Below are 18,587 nucleotides of genomic sequence, written 5' to 3'. Positions count from 1 at the left end.
GTTAGTAATATCTTTGCCAAGGTTGAAAGATTGGCTAGATCTGGAAAATTTGTGACAATTATCCAAGAGCTTCATAGGTTTTTAAAATGTCACATAGCAAGTGGCTATATAGAGACTCATGTGAATCCTAATGATAGCAGGATATTTTCTTATTTTTATTAACTTGGCTATTGTGATTTTGGGGATTTGGGGTACTTCTTTGAATGTGCATTACTACTGTTTTAAAAAGCTGTTAGTTGGGGAAAATCATGGGCATTCATACTGTGGATCATGGACAAGTTAAAAAGGAAATAGATCTCATTTTTGGGTGAGAAACCTTTGTATTGTGCCTCTATTTGGGTAATACAGTGTGTCACAGATTGTGAACTATATATTTTTGATTAAAAAAATTTTATCATTGTTTTTCCTTGTATGTTCAATAGAGTATTTCAGTTTTCCCTTTTCTCTCATTTTTTATACTTGAAGCATGTTACCAGTATTAATGTGTTTTTTTTGCACTAGGCTAAGTTTTAAATGTCCATTAACCCTAATGTCAATTCATACCCCAAAGCTTTAAACTATGGAAATCTACCATTTATTGTTAAATATTATGGGACTTTAATTAATGATTGTGTCTGATTCCAGGATAAAGGATCACAAAAGAGCCACTGCATAGTGTAAATAATGTTTTCAAGAAACCATCATGAGCTGTAAGTTGCCTGTTGATACCTCAGATTTTAGAATTTCAGGAATTGGCATGAGTTTATATGAGACTGAAAAGACTGTTGGCGTATCCCTATAAATAAGAGCTGAATCCTAACCTCAGGGTCTCAGTTGTGAGATAAGGTGGGAGGTGAAGGGGTAGGCTCTTCAACTTGTCTCATAGCTATTTCATAGGCCATGGTTAGCTGTCACTTTGTAGGGACAGTTATCCATGTGCATCCAGTTATATTAGCATCTACAATCAAAATACCATCATTGATCTATTAGCTTCTCAAATCCATCAAGAAGATTATTAATGAAGATGAATTCAACAAAATGAATACAACTTAACCAGACCTAAACCATCTAGCAGCTTGAGTTTGGCCTGGTGGCCAGGCCAAGGCTAAACAGCCTGACCCTGGCAGTTTCTGTGAATCAATATCTTTTAAACCTACTGAAGATATATTACTAGTTTATTAGCTTAATAGGAATTTAAGCTTTATTCGCAGTCCCTCTTTCCTTCAACTTTAACCCATCCTTCAACCATCCCTGTTTATTTTGATTAAATAAGTTTTCAAAAGCGAGATCTGTTACTGACCTGAATAGCTGCTAAGATTCTTTGAGGGAGAAGGTAACAGTTGAAGCCCTGCTTCTACTTAGAAGCTCAACTAGAGTGAATATCAGTTCTCAGTCATTAATATCAACATTAATAGCTATCATAACAGTCAGATAAGAATAACATCCATCATTTTAAGTTTTTCTATTCATAACAGACAAAGAAACAGAGCTTAATCCACTAAAATATAGGAAAGATCACTTACTTCCTTACTGGTTTGCTGTGAATGAGGAACAGACCACATGCTGAGTTGTGTTGTCAGCTGGTCTTTCACTGACACCATCCAGCTGCAAGTTTACTCAACCCTGCTCTTAAAAACATTGCCTGGTAGTGTCACTTCACCTGGGAATTAGTTCTCTAATCCTCCTTTACAGTTTTTGGCTCTAAAGAGCCTAGACTAATTCTCAAGTTAGGATGACTTTAGGAAGAATGGTCTTCATTTCCCTTTAACTCTAGACCACACATTTCTGCTAGTACTTGGATGTCCTTCCAACCTGATTGGTCAAGATACTTTATGTAAACTTGGAGCTACTATACAGTGTGATCCCAGTGGCCAATTATTCCTACATCTGCCCAAAAGATCCCTCAAGTACCATCCAATGCTGTTTTTAGATCAAGAAGAAGAGGGAGAGGAAGAACAATGTAAGGGTTGCATTTATGAGATCCCCAATGACAACCCAGATGCTGTTTGGGACAAAAATTATGGGATGTGGGAATTTTGAGATCAGCCAAACCTGTCAGAATAGAAGTCAGGGAGGGAATTCCACCTAAAATTCTTCAATTAAGACTGAGCAAAGAGGCAACAGAAGGGGTCAGAACAATCATTCAGAATCTTTTAAAGCAAGGTATACTAGTCTATGGCATGTCAGAATATAATATACCTATAATGCCAATAAAGAAACCAAAATCTGATGCAAATTGAAGAACACAATGGAGACTAGTGCAGGATTTGAGGGCTGTCGACAACTTTGTGAAGAAGGGTCATGCAGTGGTACCCAGTCCGGCCAACATCATCACTGAGATACCTAGTACAGCCAAATGGTTCACCGTGATTTATCCATCCGTGTTCATCCTACTTCACCATACCCTTGCACAGAGACAGCCAGAAGATCTTTGCTTTCTCCTGGGAAGAAAAGCAGATCTGCTGGAGGTGAATTCCAAAAGGATTCTCAGAGAGCACAACTATCTTCTGCCAGATCCTGCAGAGAGACCTTGAATTGATCACTTTCACTGACATAAAACTGATACACTATGTGGATGATATTCTTATGTCACCAACCACTAAGATCTGCCAGAGGGATAGTGCCCACTTGCAGAAAGAACTACGCAAGAGGGGTCACAAAGTTTACAGAGCTAAGTTACAATGTATAATGCCTAGAGAATCTTGGTTTCATCCTAGAAAAAGGCACAAGAAGGATCTCCCAGAAGAGAGTTACAGACATAGAGAAGCTAAGCATGCCTAAGATCAAGAAACAACTGTGTGCCATCCTAGGAACAAAGAGTTACTGCAGACAATGGATTCCAGGCTTCAGGCTCATTTCTAAACCTTTGACTGAATTGACTAGGAACATTGTCTCAGAACCTCTGAAGCTGAAAAGGGAGCATAATCATGCCATTGAAAAGCTCAAGGCTGCTCTTTTACCTGCTCCATCTTTAGGGATTCCTTTCGAGAAACCTTTCAATCTGTTTGTACATGAAGATAAGGGAATCACTTCTAGTGTGTTGATGCAGACTCTGGGGGATAAGTTAAGACCAATTGCCTATTATAGCTCACTCATGGATCATTATCAGAGGAATGCCAGCTTGTCTCAAGGTGATTGCACCTGCAGCACTGATGGTGAAAAAATCATCAGATCTCGTGTTGGGATGCAGGCTTATGGTATATTCCCCACACCAGATTGAGACTACTCTCAGGAATACCATGCAAGCTTTTATGTCTCAACACCTTTCTCAATACAAAGCCATATTCCTGGAAAATGAAAACTTGTCATTCCATCATTGCAAGGACATTAATCTAGCTACCTTAATGCCTGATCTACCATTGGAAGGTAAAAGCATCCATGACTACAATGACAACTTTCAGATAGCGCAGAAGACCAGAGAGGATTTAAATGATATTCCTTTAGTTAATGCTGATATGACACTATTTACTGATGGATCTTCCTACATGGTAGACGGGAAAAGATACATGGGAGCTGCAGTAGTGACCCAAGACAGAACACTGGTATGCAGCTTTACCACACAATGTCTTAAGTTGCAGAGATCCTGAGTCTCACAAAAATACTCCAAATTGGCAAAGATAAGCATGTTAACATTCACACAGATTCTAAATGCTTTTGAAGTGGTACATTGTACTCAGCAGATCCGGAAATATCGTGGGTTTATTACCTCAGGTGGTAAAGAAATTCCATATGGTAATTGATAAGTGATCTCCTTGAAGCTGTCAAATTGCATAAGGAAGTCTCAATAATGCATTGCAGAATTCATCAATGTAATACAAATACAGTCATGCTAGGAAATTTTAGAGCCGATGTTACGGCCAAATTTGGAGCCCGGTTTGGACCATCATATGTCATAAGCCTGTACTAAACCTGTTCTGGTGGAAGAAGTAGATTTACAATAAGCTTATTCCCCAAGGGAATTGCAGGATTGAAAGAAAAATCTTGGTGCCAGATTGGTAAATGGCATATGGCTCTCAGCATGTGGCAAATCCATCTTGCCAAAAGCATTGTATTATACCCTGTGTAATGCATTGCATGAGAAAGAGCATTATGGAACTCATTCCCTAGTGGATTCCCTCAGAAGACACTGGATTGCAAAGGCACTACAACCTATGCCATTAGGGTGTGCCAGAAGTATAAGATTTGTATATAGTTCAACCAAGGGATAACTAGAATCAAGAGTCTAGGTGAGGAAAACTAGCCTATACCCCTTTTGAATGTTTGCAAATTGATTACATCTCCATGTCTAAGTGTCAGGGATATAAATATGCCTTAGTCATCATTGACTGTTTGACTAAATGGGCAGAAGTATTCCCAGCCAGACAAAACAATGCTGCATTCTTAGTCAAGATACTTCTAAGGGAAATAGTACCTTGTTTTTCAATCCCTGCACACCTAAGGCTAAAGACAATTGGAGAAAGATCTTAAAAAGCAAAATAAGTCATCTGGAAACAGAAAAGAGTGTCTTGAAAGCCAAAATTAGCCAGCTTGAAAACAAAGCAAAGATGAAAGATGACCTACAAAGAAAATCAGACCAGAAGGAGAAGGATGACTAAAAAGCCAGGGATAAAATTTAATCTTTAAAAATTAGAATCTAACAACTAGAAGTAAATGACTTCACAAGGTAACAAGAATCTATAAAACAAAATTAAAAGATGAAAAATAATTGAGGAAAATATGAAACACCTCATTGACAAAACTTCAGACCTTGAAAACAGATCCAGGAGAGGCAATTTAATAAATATTGCACTACTGGATGATAATGACAAAAGAAAAATCCTGGACGTCATTCTACAGGAAATTATCCAAGAAAACTGCGCCAACATTCTCTAGCAAGTGGGAAAGGTAGAGATTGAAAGAATCCACAGATCATCTCCCATATTTAATTCCCATTTGAAAACAAACAGGAATGTTATAGTTAAAAGAAAAAAAAACTACCACACTAAGGAAAAAATATTACAAGCTGCTAAAAAGAAGTCATTCAGATACAGAGCAACAGTTAGGATAACATAGGATCTGGCTGCATATACACTGAAGGACCAGAAGGCATGGAATATGATATTGATGGTTAACATTTATTAAACAATATTTTTAATTAAGATATGTATGTTGTTTTATTCACATTATTGTGGTGCTCTGAAACCAAATCTACATATTTCTTTTTTTTAAATTTTTTAAACATTTATTAATATTCATTTTTAACATGGTTACATGATTCATGCTCCAACTTTCCCCTTCACCCCCCACAGGTCCCACCCACCCATGCCAACACCCATTTCCACTGGTTTTATCATGTGTCATTGATCAAGACCTATTTCCAAATTGTTGATAGTTGCATTGGTGTGGTAGTTTCAAGTCTACATCTCCAATCATGTCCACCCCAACCCATGCGTTCAAGCAGTTATTTTTCTTATATGTTTCCTCTCCTGCAGTCCTTCCTCTGAATGTGGGTAGTGTTCTTTACCATAAATCCCTCAGAATTGTCCTGTGTCATTGCGTTGCTGCTAGTACAGAAGTCCATTACATTCAATTTTACCATATTATATCAGTCTCTGTGTACAATGTTCTTCTGGCTCTGCTCCTCTCACTCTGCATCAATTCCTGGAGGTCTTTCCAGTTCACCTGGAACTCCTCCAGTTTATTATTCCTTTGAGCGCGATAGTATTCCATCACCAGCATATACCACAATTTGTTCAGCCATTCCCCAATTAAAGGACATACCCTCCTTTTCCAGGTTGTTGCCACCACAAAAAGCAAAGCTATAAATATTTTCATATAAGTCTGTTTATTTATGATCTCTTTGGGGTACAAACCCAACAATGGTATGGCTGGATGAAAGGGAAGGCAGTCTTTTATAGCCCTTTGAGCAGAGTTCCAAAATTGCCATACAGAATGGTTGGATCAGTTCACAACTCCACCAGTAATGCATTAATGTCCCAATTTTGCCACATCCCCTCCAGCTTTCATTACTATCCCCTTCTTTCATTTTAGCCAATCTGCTAGGTGTGAGGTGATACCTCAGAGTTGTTTTGATTTGCATTTCTCTAATTATTAGAGATTTAGAAGACTTTCTCATGTGCTTATTGATACTTTTGATTTCTTTACCTGAAAATTGCCTATTCATGTCTCTTGCCAATTTATCAATTGGGGAATGGCTTGATTTTTTATACAGTTGCTTCAACTCCTTGTATATTTGAGTAATTAGACCCCTGTCAGAGTTTTTTGTTATAAAGATTTTTTCCCAATTTGTTGTTTCCCTTCTGATTTTGAGTACATTCTTTTTGTTTGTAGAAAAGATTTTTAGTTTAATATAATCAAAACCATTTAATTTACATTTTATAATTTTCTCTAACTCTTGCTTGGTTTTAAAATCTTTCCTTTCCCAGAGATCTGACAAGTATACTATTCTGTGTTCAATTAACTTATTTATAGTTTCCCTCTTTATATTCAAGTCAGTCACCCATTCTGAATTTATCTTGGTGTAGGGTGAGAGATGTTGATCTAGACCTAATCTCTCCCATATTGTTTTCCAAATTTCCCAGCAGTTTTTGTCAAATAGTGGATTCATGTCCCAAAAGTTGGGCTCTTTGGGTTTATCATACACTGTCTTGCTGATGTCATTTACCCCAAGTCTATTCCACTGATCCTCCCTTCTGACTCTTAGTCAGTACCATATTGTTTTGATGACTGCTGCTTTATAGTATAGTTTAATAACTGGTACTGCTATGCCCTTCCTTCACATTTTTTTTCATTATTTCCCTTTATATTCTTTTTTTTAATACTTTTGTTTTGTCCTCATTTATATAGTTATAATTTCTTTTTTTTAAAACCCTTGTACTTCGGTGTATTGTCTCATAGGTGGAAGGTTGGTAAGGGTGGGTAATGGGGTTCAAGTGACTTGCCCAGGGTCACACAGCTGGGAAGTGGCTGAGGCCGGGTTTGAACCTAGGACCTCCTGTCTCTAGGCCTGACTCTCACTCCACTGAGCTATCCAGCTGCCCCCTCCCTTTATATTCTTGATCTTTTGTTATTCCAAATGAAATTTGTTATAGTTTTTTCTAATTCAGTAAAGAAGTTTTTTGGTAGTTTGATAGGTATGGCACTAAATAAGGAAAATAATTTGGGTAGAATGGTCATTTTTATTATGTTAGCTCGTCCTACCCATGAGCAATCAATGGCTTTCCAATTGTTTAGATCCAGTTTTATTTGTTTGGAAAGTGTTTTGTAGTTGTTTTCATATAATTGCTGTGTTTGTTTTGGTAGATAGATTCCCAAGTATTTTATATTGTCTAGGGTGATTTTAAATGGTGTTTCTCTTTCTACCTCTTGCTGCTCTAATGTGTTGGAAATGTATAGAAATGCTGATGATTTATGTGCATTTATTTTGTATCCTGCAACTTTGCTAAAGTTGTTGATTATTTCTACCAGCTTCTTAGTTGATTCTCTAGGATTTTTTAAGTATACCATCATATCATCTGCAAAGAGTGATAGCTTAGTCTCCTCATTGCCTATTTTGATAACTTCAATTTGTTTTTCTTCTTCTCTAATTGCTACAGCTTTTCATCTTTGATACTGTCAATAGTATATATCTTAAACAATAAACAAGCATCATCTCAATAGGGACAAATTAAAAGTATTCCCAATAAGATCAGGAGTGAAACAAGGATGCTCATTATCACCTCTATTATATAACATTGTTCTAGAATCACTAGCAATAGCAATTAGAGCAGAAAAAGAATTTGAATGCATTAAATGGGCAATGAGGAGACCAAACTTTGGTCAAGCTCTTTGCAGATGATATGATGGTCTACTTAAAATCCTAGAGAATCAACTGAAAAGCTAGTGAAAATAATCAACAACTTTAGCAAAGTTGCAGGATACAAAATAAATGCACATAAATCATCAGCATTTCTATATATTTCCAACACATCTCAGCAGCAAGAGTTAGAAAGAGAAATACCATTTAAAATCACCCTAGACAAGTGATGAGCAAACTATTCCCCTTGGGCCAGATCTAGACCGTATTTTGCCCATCACTGCCTTACGTGATTCTCCAATAACTGCATCTGGATGTGGGGGTGTAGTGACTAGATGTAGTGATAAAGGCAGTGATGGACAAACTATGGCCTGGATCTGGCCCACGGGGAATAGTTTGCCCATCACTTCCCTAGAAAATATAAAATACTTAGGAATCTATCTGCCAAGACAAAGACAGGAACTATATGAACACAACTAAAATTATTTTCCACACAATTAAAACTAGATCTAAATAATTGGAAAAAACATTAATTGCTCATGGATAGGTAAAGCTCATATAATAAAAATGACAATCCTACACAAACTAATTTGCTTATTTAGTGCCATACCCATCAAACTACCAAGAAACTTTTTTACTGAATAAGAAAAACAATAACAATGTTTATTTGGAAGAACAAAAGATCAAGAATATCAGAGAAAATAATGAAAAAATTGTGAAGGAAAATGACCTAGCAGTAACAGATCTTGAACTGTACTATAAAGCAGTGTTCATCAAAACAATATAGAAACAAAAGGGAGGATCAGTGGAATAGACTTAGGATAAGGGACCTCAGCAAGACAGTCTATGCCAGTGATGGGCAAACTATGGCCCACAGGTCAGATGTGGTCCCCTGAAATGTTTTATCTGGCCACATGACATTATTCCTAATTTGATGAATACAATGAGTAGGATACAATACAATGAAACTTCAAAAGTGTTGCCTTAGAAACAGAATGACAGATGAGCATTTCCTTTCCGTTTTCCCATCACTAGTCTATGCTAGATCCAGAGATCCCAGCTTTTGGAACAAAAACTCACTGTCAAAAATTGCTGTGAAAATTAGAAAACAGTATGGGAGACATTAGGTTTAGATCAACATCTCATATTCTACACTAAGATAAACTCAGAATGGGTGAATGACTTGAATATAAAGAAGGAAACTATAAGTAAATTAGGTGAACACAGAATAGTACACTTGTCAGATCTTTGGGAAAGGAAAGATTTTAACACCAAGCAAGAGTTAGAAAATATAAGAAAATGTAAAATAAATGATTTCGATTACAAAAGTTTTGTACAAAGACAACCAATGCACCCAAAATTAGAAGGGAAGCAACAAATTGAGGAAAAAATCTTTATAACAAAAACATGTGACAAAGGTTTAGTTACTCAGATTTATAAGGAGCTAAATCAATTGTAAAAAAATCAAGCCATTGCCCAAATGATAAGTGGGCAAGGGACATGAATAAGTAATTTTCAGATAAAGAAATTGAAACTATTAATAAACACATGAAAAAAGTGTGTTAAGTATCTTATAATCAGAGCAATGCAAATCAAAACAACTTTGAGGTACCACATCATACCTAGGAGATTGGCTAAAGTGACAGCAAAGGAAAATAATAAATGTTGGAGAAGATGTGGCAAAATTAAGACAATAATAAATTGCTGGTGGAGTTGTGAATTGATCTAAAAATTTTGGATGGCAATTTGGAACTATGCCCTAAGGGCACTAAAAGAGTACCTGTCCTTTGATCCAGTCATACCACTGCTGGGTTCATACTTCAAAGAGATCATAAGGAAAAAAATACTTTTACAAAAATATTTATAGCCACACTTTGTGGTGGCAAAAAATTGGAAAATGAGGGTATGCCCTTAAATTGAGCAATGGCTGAACAAATTGTGGTATCTGTTGGTGGTGGAATACTATTGTGCTCAAAGGAATAATGAACTGCAACGACCTCCAGGAATTGATGTGAACTGCAACGACCTCCAGGAATTGATGCAGAGGGAAAGGAGCAGAACCAGGAGAACATTATACACAGAGACTGATACGCTGTTGTACAAACAAATGTAATGGACTTCTCTAGTAGGAGTAATGCAATTTTCCAGGACAACTCTGAGGGACTTATGAAAAAGAACACTAACCACATTTAGAGGAAGAATAGTGGGAATAGAAACACAGAAGAAAAAGAACTGCTTTAACACATGGGTTGATGGGAATATGATTGAGGCTGTAGAATCTAAATGATCATCCTAGTGCAAATATCAATAATATGGAAATATGTCTTGATCAATGACACAAGTAAAACCAAGTTTAAATCAGACCTCAGACACTTCCCAGCTGTGTGACTCTGGCAAGTCACTTGATCCCCATTGCCCACCCTTACCACTCTTCCACCTAGGAGCCAATACTATGTAAATAGAATTAGCTCATTCTCATTCATTGTTAGACTCTAGCCATCAGAAATAATGTCACCTTACCCAACTTAGTGGGGAGGGGAGATTAGTAACCCACATGTGACAATAAGTAACAAACAAAGAACAAGGGACTGCCCATTGGGCAGTCCAAAACAGTGTTGAGGCTGCCGTTTGTCCATTTGAAATTGAAGGTGGATGTAGGAAGTGATGAAAGCTGCTATCTTTTTAAATATGATGGCAACTTCCTGTGGAGGCAGTGGGAGCTTTGAACTCGGTGTACAAGGATCTCTGGTGAGACCCCAGACTGCTTCCCTCTGAATTGTCACATGGGTAAGTTATGCTGACTTCCTTTCTCCTCCCTTGGCGTTTCTGGAGGCTCTACGCTCAAGGAGTCCTCTCTTGCCTCTCTAATTGTAAAAGGCCTTGTGGCCAGTAGCCTTGTTTAATTAACCTCTAAATTCTCATCCAGTCTGGACCTTGGGTCCTGGCCAGAGTTTCTCTCTCTATTTCCCTACCTTCAACCTTCCTAATTGTAAATAAACTACCATAAAAGCCATCCTGACTTGGGTCTATTTTAAATATGGAATCAAGCTAATCCAATTCTTGGTGACCATACCTTAAATATCTAATTCCCCTCTTACAATACACAGAAATTAAGGGTTAAAAAAAAACCCAGGGGAATTGTGCATTGGATATGGGTGGGGGATGGGAGCAGGGTAGGGAAAGAATATGAATCTTGTAACCACAGAAAAAATATTCTTAATTAATTTATTAATTAGATGTTTCAGAAAATAGATAAAATAAAATAAAATCGATCTAGACAGTATAAAATACTTAGGAATCTATATTTCAAGACAAACATAGGAATTATATGAACACAACTAAAAACACTTTCTAGATAATTAAAACTACATCTCAATAATTTGAAAAACATTACTTGCTCATGGGTAGGATGAGTTAATATAATAAAAATGACTATCATACCCAAATCAATTTACTTATATAGTGCTATGCTTATGAAACTACCAAGAAACACTTTTTACTGAATTAGAAAAAATTATAACAACTTTCATCTCAAAGAAGAAAAGATCAATAATATCAAGGGAAGTAATGAAAAAAAAAGTGAAGGATGGGACCCTAGCAGTAACAGTTCTTAAACTGTACTACGAAGCAGTGGTCATCAAAACAATATGGTGAATCAATGGAATAGACTTGGGGTAAATGACCTCAGCAATCTAGTGTTCATGAAACCGAAAGATCTCAGCTTTTGGGACAAAAACACAGTATTTGAAAAAAACTGCTGGGAAAACTGGAAAACAATATGGGAGAAATCAGATTTAGATCAATGTCTCAGATCCAATACCAAGATAAATGCAGAATGGGTAAATGATTTAAATATAAATAAGTAATCATAGAATAGTATACATGTCAGATCTATGGGAAAGGAAATAATTTAAGAACAAGAAGAGATAGAGAATATTACAAAATATAAAATGAATAATTTGGATTTCATTAAATTAAAAAGTTTTGTACAAACAAAACCAATGCAACCAAAATGAAAAGAGAAACAACAAATTGGGAAAAATATTCATGACAAAACCCTCTGACAAAGGTCTAATGTCTCAAATCTATAAGGAGCTAAATCAATTGTACAAAAAATCAAGCCATTCCCTAATTGATAAATGGGCAAGGGAAAGGAATAGGCAGTTTTCATATAAAGAAATAAAAACTATTAACTATCAATAAGCACATGAAAAAATGTTTTAAATCCCTCATAATTAGAGAAATACAAATCAAAACAACTCTGAAGTACCACCTCACAGCTATCAGATTGGCCAATATGACGGCAAAGAAAAGTAATAAATGTTGGAGGGATATGACAAAATTGGAACCCTAAGGCATTGCTGGTTGAGTTGTGAATTGATCAAACCACTCTGGAAGGCAATTTGGAACTATGCCTAAACTATGCCTAAAAGCCTATGGGCTTTTAAAGACTACCTTCACTTTGTTCCAGCCATAACACTGCAGGGTTTGTTCTCCAAAGAGATAATAGTGAAAAATACTTGTACAAAAATATTTAAAGCTGTGTCCTTTGTGGTGGCAAAAAAATTTTTTTTTGGAAAATGAGGGGATGTCCATTGATTGAGAAACGGCTGAACAAATTGTGGTATATAGTAGTGATGGAATACTATTATGCTGAAAGGAATAATGAACTGGAGGAATTCCATGTGAACTGGAAAGACCTTCAGGAATTGATGCAGAGCCAAAGGAGCAGAACCAGAACATTGTACACAGAGACTGATACACTGTGACACAATTGAATGTAATGGACTTCTCTACTAGAAGCAATGCAATGATCCAGGACAATCCAGAGGAACTTATGAGAAAGAAAGATATCCACATCCAGATAAAGAATTATGGGAGTAGAAATGTAGAAGAAAAACATATGATTGACCACATGGTTTGATGGGAATATGATTCAGGAAGCTGACTTTAACCGATGCCTAATGATACATGTAAAACCCAATGGAATTGCTTGTTGGTTTTAGGAAGGGGGAGGGGAAAGGGGAGAAAGAGAGAACATGAATTATGTAACCATGGAAAAATATTCTAAATTAAATAAATAAATGAATGAATTTACTTTAAAAAATAAATTAAAATTAAAAGAAAAAAGAATTTTGCCTAGTAAAGCCTTAGCTTTGGATCACTCTTAGTATTCATCACCTTTAATCTCATGCACATATTTTTTAAAAGTGGAGAAAATAATACAAATATTCTGACTCGAGTCAATACAAATTTCTGTTATACAACCTCCAGTGGACACTCACTTTGACACAATGGACTCTGCAATTCACATTGTAGGCTATCTTACTATACTTTCCTCTACAACTCCTTATCCCACTGTGCACAGAAGCTCTTCCAAATCTTTTCATCCCTCTTCAAAACTTTCATAGTTCTCCTCCCCCAATTCTGAAAGCTAAGAAGTTTTCTTCATATTGTGCAGAAATTTTTGAGACTATTTTCCATGAATTCATTCTTTTCCCTCTTCCTCATATTTTATCATTAAGGTGCCTTCTACCTCTATCTCTTCCTCCTTTCCTGTATTACTTGGTTAAACGAATTTAATCCTTAAAGAACTAACCAAAACATATGTCATCCCTTTCCTTCCTATCTCCTCCAAAGATACTTGCCCCTCAATCATCCCGATGCTAAAACTTATTTTCAGTCTTTCCCTATCTACTACATATTCCCTTATATTTACAAATTGGACAGGTCTCCACATCCTGAAAAAAAAATCCTCACTTGACCCTTCCATCCCCAACTATTACCTTATATTTCTTCTGCCCATCATAACTGAATTCTTCAAAAAGGTAGTAGGATCTTCCATTTCCTCTCTTCACACTATTCATAATCTGTTAAAATCATGCTTTAGATCTTCTACTGAAACTGTTTCCTCTAATTTTACTAATAGTCTCTTTGATGCCAGATGCAATGACCTTTCGTTAATGCTCATTCCAATGACTTCTCAATAGTTTTGGTCACTGTTTAATCATTCTTTCCTCCTTGATATTCTCTTTTTTCCCCCTCAAAACAACTTTCTCCTGGTTTTCTTTCTAAATTTGACTACTCCTTTGTTTCTGCTACTGAATGCTCTTCTAGATCACTCCCTCTAACAATAATTGAACTTTAATGTTCTGTATTCTGACCTCTTCCTTTCTCCCTCTATTCTATATTACTTGGTGGTCTCATGAGGTTCTATGAATTCTATGCTGAAGACTGCCAAATCTACCTTCTTGTTCCCTAAATCACTGCTGACCTTCAATCTCTCTTCTCAAATTGTCTTTCAGAGACCTTGAGTTAGAAGTCAAATTTGTGGGAGACCAAGGGGTTAACCCCACCTCCAAAATCTCCCTCCTCTATCCTTTAAGTTCACAAAGAAGATAAAGATGTTGAAAGGAGAGCATCGTAATTTTGAGAAAGATATGGAAAGCAGAGAGAATTCTCCTCTCTGTCTCCAGAGACCAGGCTTTAGTCAAAACTGTATGTGTTGACTGTTTGATTCCAATTTTGCATTAAGTTTAGTTCCCACAGTAAAGGAGATAAATTAGGGACTGCTTCTAGCTTGGGAAGCAGTAGCCTAAAGCCTGTTGATAGAGTAACATGGCAGATTAAAGCTAGATTGTTATAAGCCTGCCAGTGTGATAGTCTTTTCTCCCTTCATTCTACCTTCCCTCTTGGTCCCAATCCTGGGATCCCCAATATCATGATGCACATTGACATTTTAAATTCAATATATCCAAATAAGAACTCATTTTTCTTCTCCCTTCATCCTCCTGTACAACCTCCTACCTGCCCTACTAATAGGGAAGGTGGCACCATTCTCCCAGTGTCTAATGTTTTAAACATAATCATCACCCTTGCTGACAATTGTGACAGTCTGCTAGCAATCCTTTCTGTATGCAATTTCCCCAAAATCCAACCCATCCTACTTTCAGTTACTAACATTATTTTCCTAAAGCTCAGGTTCAGAAAATCTTATCATCTTCCTTCACAAGAAGGCCAAGTATCTTCCTATTACCTCCAGGATCAAATACAAAATGCACTGTTTCACATTCAAAGCCCTTGAAAGTCTTGCTCCCTTCTATCTTTTAAGGCTTCTTATTCCTGTTTCCAAACATAAGCTCTTAACTCCAATGATACTGTCATTCTGACTGTTCCAAGCTGTTCTAACTGTTCCTGTACAGGAAGGAAAAGATCATGTTTTAAAAGATTTTAAAAAGTCAAATAGAAGGTATTTTACTTGATCCCAAAGGTAATATAGAATCACTGGATATTAACATAATTAAAATGGTCTTTTAGGAAGATAAATTTTGGAAGCTGAGTAGAAGATGCACAGGAGTAGGGAAAGATTCATGTGTAGGTTTTTTGGATAGTGCAGATGTGAGGTGATATGGAACTGCACCAGAGAATTCTTGGCTCTGACTATGTGAGTAAACAAGGTCTAAATTAATTTAAGTAATGCTATTATTTCCCTCATATTAGTATTGTCTAGTTATAAACTTTTCTTCCTTTAGTTATTATAGGATTCAGTTCTTCAAAAAGGGACTTAAGTTTGGAGAAGTCTAAAATATTTTCACAGGTCTTATATGCATTTTGTAATTTTCACATGAGGATATTTTCATCTTCTGACAATGTTTATAAATTTTAATTATCTTCCCAATCTTATTGTTTTAGCTACCTCTATTGGTTCTATTCACATACTGGGGAAGAAAGCAGATAGCTTGATTTTGTTCCTATACTTGCAGAAAAGGTTCAAGGGTTTTGCTACTAATAGATAATACCTTTATGGTAGACATGTACCTATTTTCTATTAAAAATGATTTTGGTAAGCTTATACTTTCAGAGATTGATAAATGTTAAGTCATTTAAAAGTTTTTTTTTCTGTATCTTATTCACCTAAGTGGCTTTAATTGTGTGTATGATTATTTGAATATTTAAATACTCAGGACTTCCTGAGTAGAAGCCAAGATGGAGGATTGAATCAAAACTACTCAAAGTCGTCATGATAATCCCCTCTGACCAATATTAAAATATCATCACAAAATGATTACAGGAGTGAAAGAACCAACAGGGATCTAGGGTAAAACAACTTTCTGTTGGATTTAAAAGTCAGTTTGGGTTTCCGGGTTAAGATGGCGGCAGAGTAAGAAGCAGCTCTTAACCTCTCCTGACCAAAACACACAAAACTCCTCAAGGGGACATAAAAACAAGTCCAGACGAACGGAGGAACCCCACAACAGGGCACAGCGTGGAAGGTACGTGGAATCGAGATATTTCCAGGCTATAAAGGGCTCACACTAAATCACGGGCTGAGCAACCGCCCCACCCCCACCCCCTCCACACTCATCTATAGCTCCAAACCCAGCTAAAAAGAAATAGGGCAAGTTTGGGGCACCCATCGAGTCATCAGCAGCTCCAGGACCTGTTCCTGAGAGCAGCTAGACTTAGGACCCCATTAAGTCAAAAAAAGCACGCGAAATCTGAGCGCACGGGAGCAGGACGCTGGGCGCAGAGCGCAGGCTGAGCAGAGGCGTGGGCGGAGGCAGACACAGCCAGGAACTAAAGCCTAAGTGGGGAACCAGTGCAGACGGGTATACGACTGTGGAAGCAGCGCCCTGAGACTTGTAAAGAAACCTCCAGCAGAGGATCAAGCAAGAGGGCCCACCAGGGGGCTTGACCTTGGAAAAAACCAGAACTCAGACCTCAGGAGCCAATAGATCGCGAACAGACACTGAGCGCGAGGATAAAGCTGAGAAGCTGCTGGGCTAATGATGGCTACTCAGCATCAGGAAGTTCAGAAGAGAAAGAATAATAACAAGAAGAAGAAGTCTTTAACACTCGACAGCTTCTACACAGAGAAAATCCAGACAACCGAACAAACAGAGGAGGAGAACAAACAAGCATCCGGACCCTCCTCAAATAAGGAAAACTCCTCACAAGCTATGGAAGAGTTCAAAACTGAGATTCTGAGGAAAATGGAAGAGATCTGGCAAGAAAATAACAGTTTAAAAGGTACAATCTTGCAATTGGAAAGTGAGGCTCAGAAATCAAATGAACTGATAAGCAAATTGAACACCAGAAATGACAAGATTGAAAAGGAATACCAAAAGATTATAGCCGATAACCAGTCCCTAAAGGCTAGAATCGAGCAATTAGAAGCTAATGATCTCTCAAGACAACAATAACAAATAAAACAAAGTCAAAAGACTGAAAAAATAGAAGGAAATATGAAATATCTCAATGAGAGAGTGACAGACCAAGAAAACCGGTCTAGAAGAGACAATTTGAGAATAATTGGTCTTCCAGAAAAACCAGAAATTAATAAAAACCTGGACTCCGTACTAAAAGAAATTATTCAGCAAAATTGCCCTGAAGTCCTACAACAAGAGGGCAATATAGACATCGAAAGGATTCATAGAACACCCAACATATTCGACCCAGAGAAGAAATCGGTTAGAAATATTATTGCCAAATTCAAAAGCTTTCAAGCAAAAGAAAAAATCTTACAAGAAGCCAGAAAGAGACAATTCAAATATCAAGGAGCACCAATCAGGATCACACAGGATCTGGCAGCCTCCACACTAAAAGACCGTAAGGCTTGGAATACAATATTCAGAAAGGCAAGAGAGCTGGGCCTGCAACCACGGATCAACTACCCATCAAAACTGACTATATATTTCCAGGGGAAAGTATGGGCATTCAACAAAATTGAAGAATTCCAGGTATTTGCAAAGAAAAGACCAGGGCTGAATGGAAAGTTTGATATCGAACCACAAAAATCGAGAGAAACCTGAAAAGGTAAATAAGATACAGAGGGAAAAGAAAGAAAACTTATAATTTTTAAATTTGCCTTTTTAAGGGCCTCAGTGAGATCTAATTATCTGTATTCCAATGTAGAGAAATGTTATGTTTAATTCTCTGTAGTGAACTCTATTCACTATTATAATATTCACTATTATAGTAATCAGAAGAATAATTTACAGGGTGAGGGTAGAACACTAAATAATCTAAGATGGCGTGGGGGATGGAAAAGAGGGGGTAAATAGCAGGGGATACCAAGAGAAACTTGAGTGAATAAGAAAATAGAATATTCTATTACACACAAAGAGGGCATGGGAGGGAGAGGGGACAAATACTATTATAAGAAGGAGAGAAAGAGAGCATTAAGAGGTAATAATCAAACCTTACTCTTAGTGTAATCAACCCGGAGAGGGAAGAGTAGTTAAACTATCCATTGGGAAATAAAATTCTTATCTAACCCTTCTGAGAAAGTTAGAAGGGATAAACCAAGGGGAGCAGGGGAGTGGGGAGGAAAAAAAAGGGAGGGGAGAAGGGGGAGGGAATTCATAAGGCTTTTAAAAACAAAAAGGGCGGGGGAAATAAGGGAGGGGGTAGAAAGGGAAGTCAATCAAGGGAGGGGATAAGGGATAGGGTCTTAATAGCAAACCACTGGTTTTAAAGGAAATAGCTTAAGGAGAAGGGGTAGAATTGGGGGAGGATTTGAAAATGTCAGCAAATGCACAACTGATGATTATAACTCTGAATGTGAATGGGATGAACTCGCTCATAAAACGTAAGCAAATAGCAGAGTGGATTAGAAACCAAAATCCCACCATATGTTGTCTACAAGAAACACATATGAGGCGGGTGGACATACACAAGTTTAAGGTTCAGGGTTTGAGCAAAACCTTTTGGGCGTCAAATGAGAAAAAGAAGGCAGGAGTGGCTATTATGATTTCTGACAAAGCCAAAGTAAAAATAGATATGATTAAAAAAGACAGGGAAGGTCATTACA

This window comes from Gracilinanus agilis, chromosome 2, assembly GCF_016433145.1.
Source record: "Gracilinanus agilis isolate LMUSP501 chromosome 2, AgileGrace, whole genome shotgun sequence".
NCBI classification, from domain to species: domain Eukaryota; kingdom Metazoa; phylum Chordata; class Mammalia; order Didelphimorphia; family Didelphidae; genus Gracilinanus; species Gracilinanus agilis.
Note: the sequence above shows the minus strand (reverse complement) of the source record.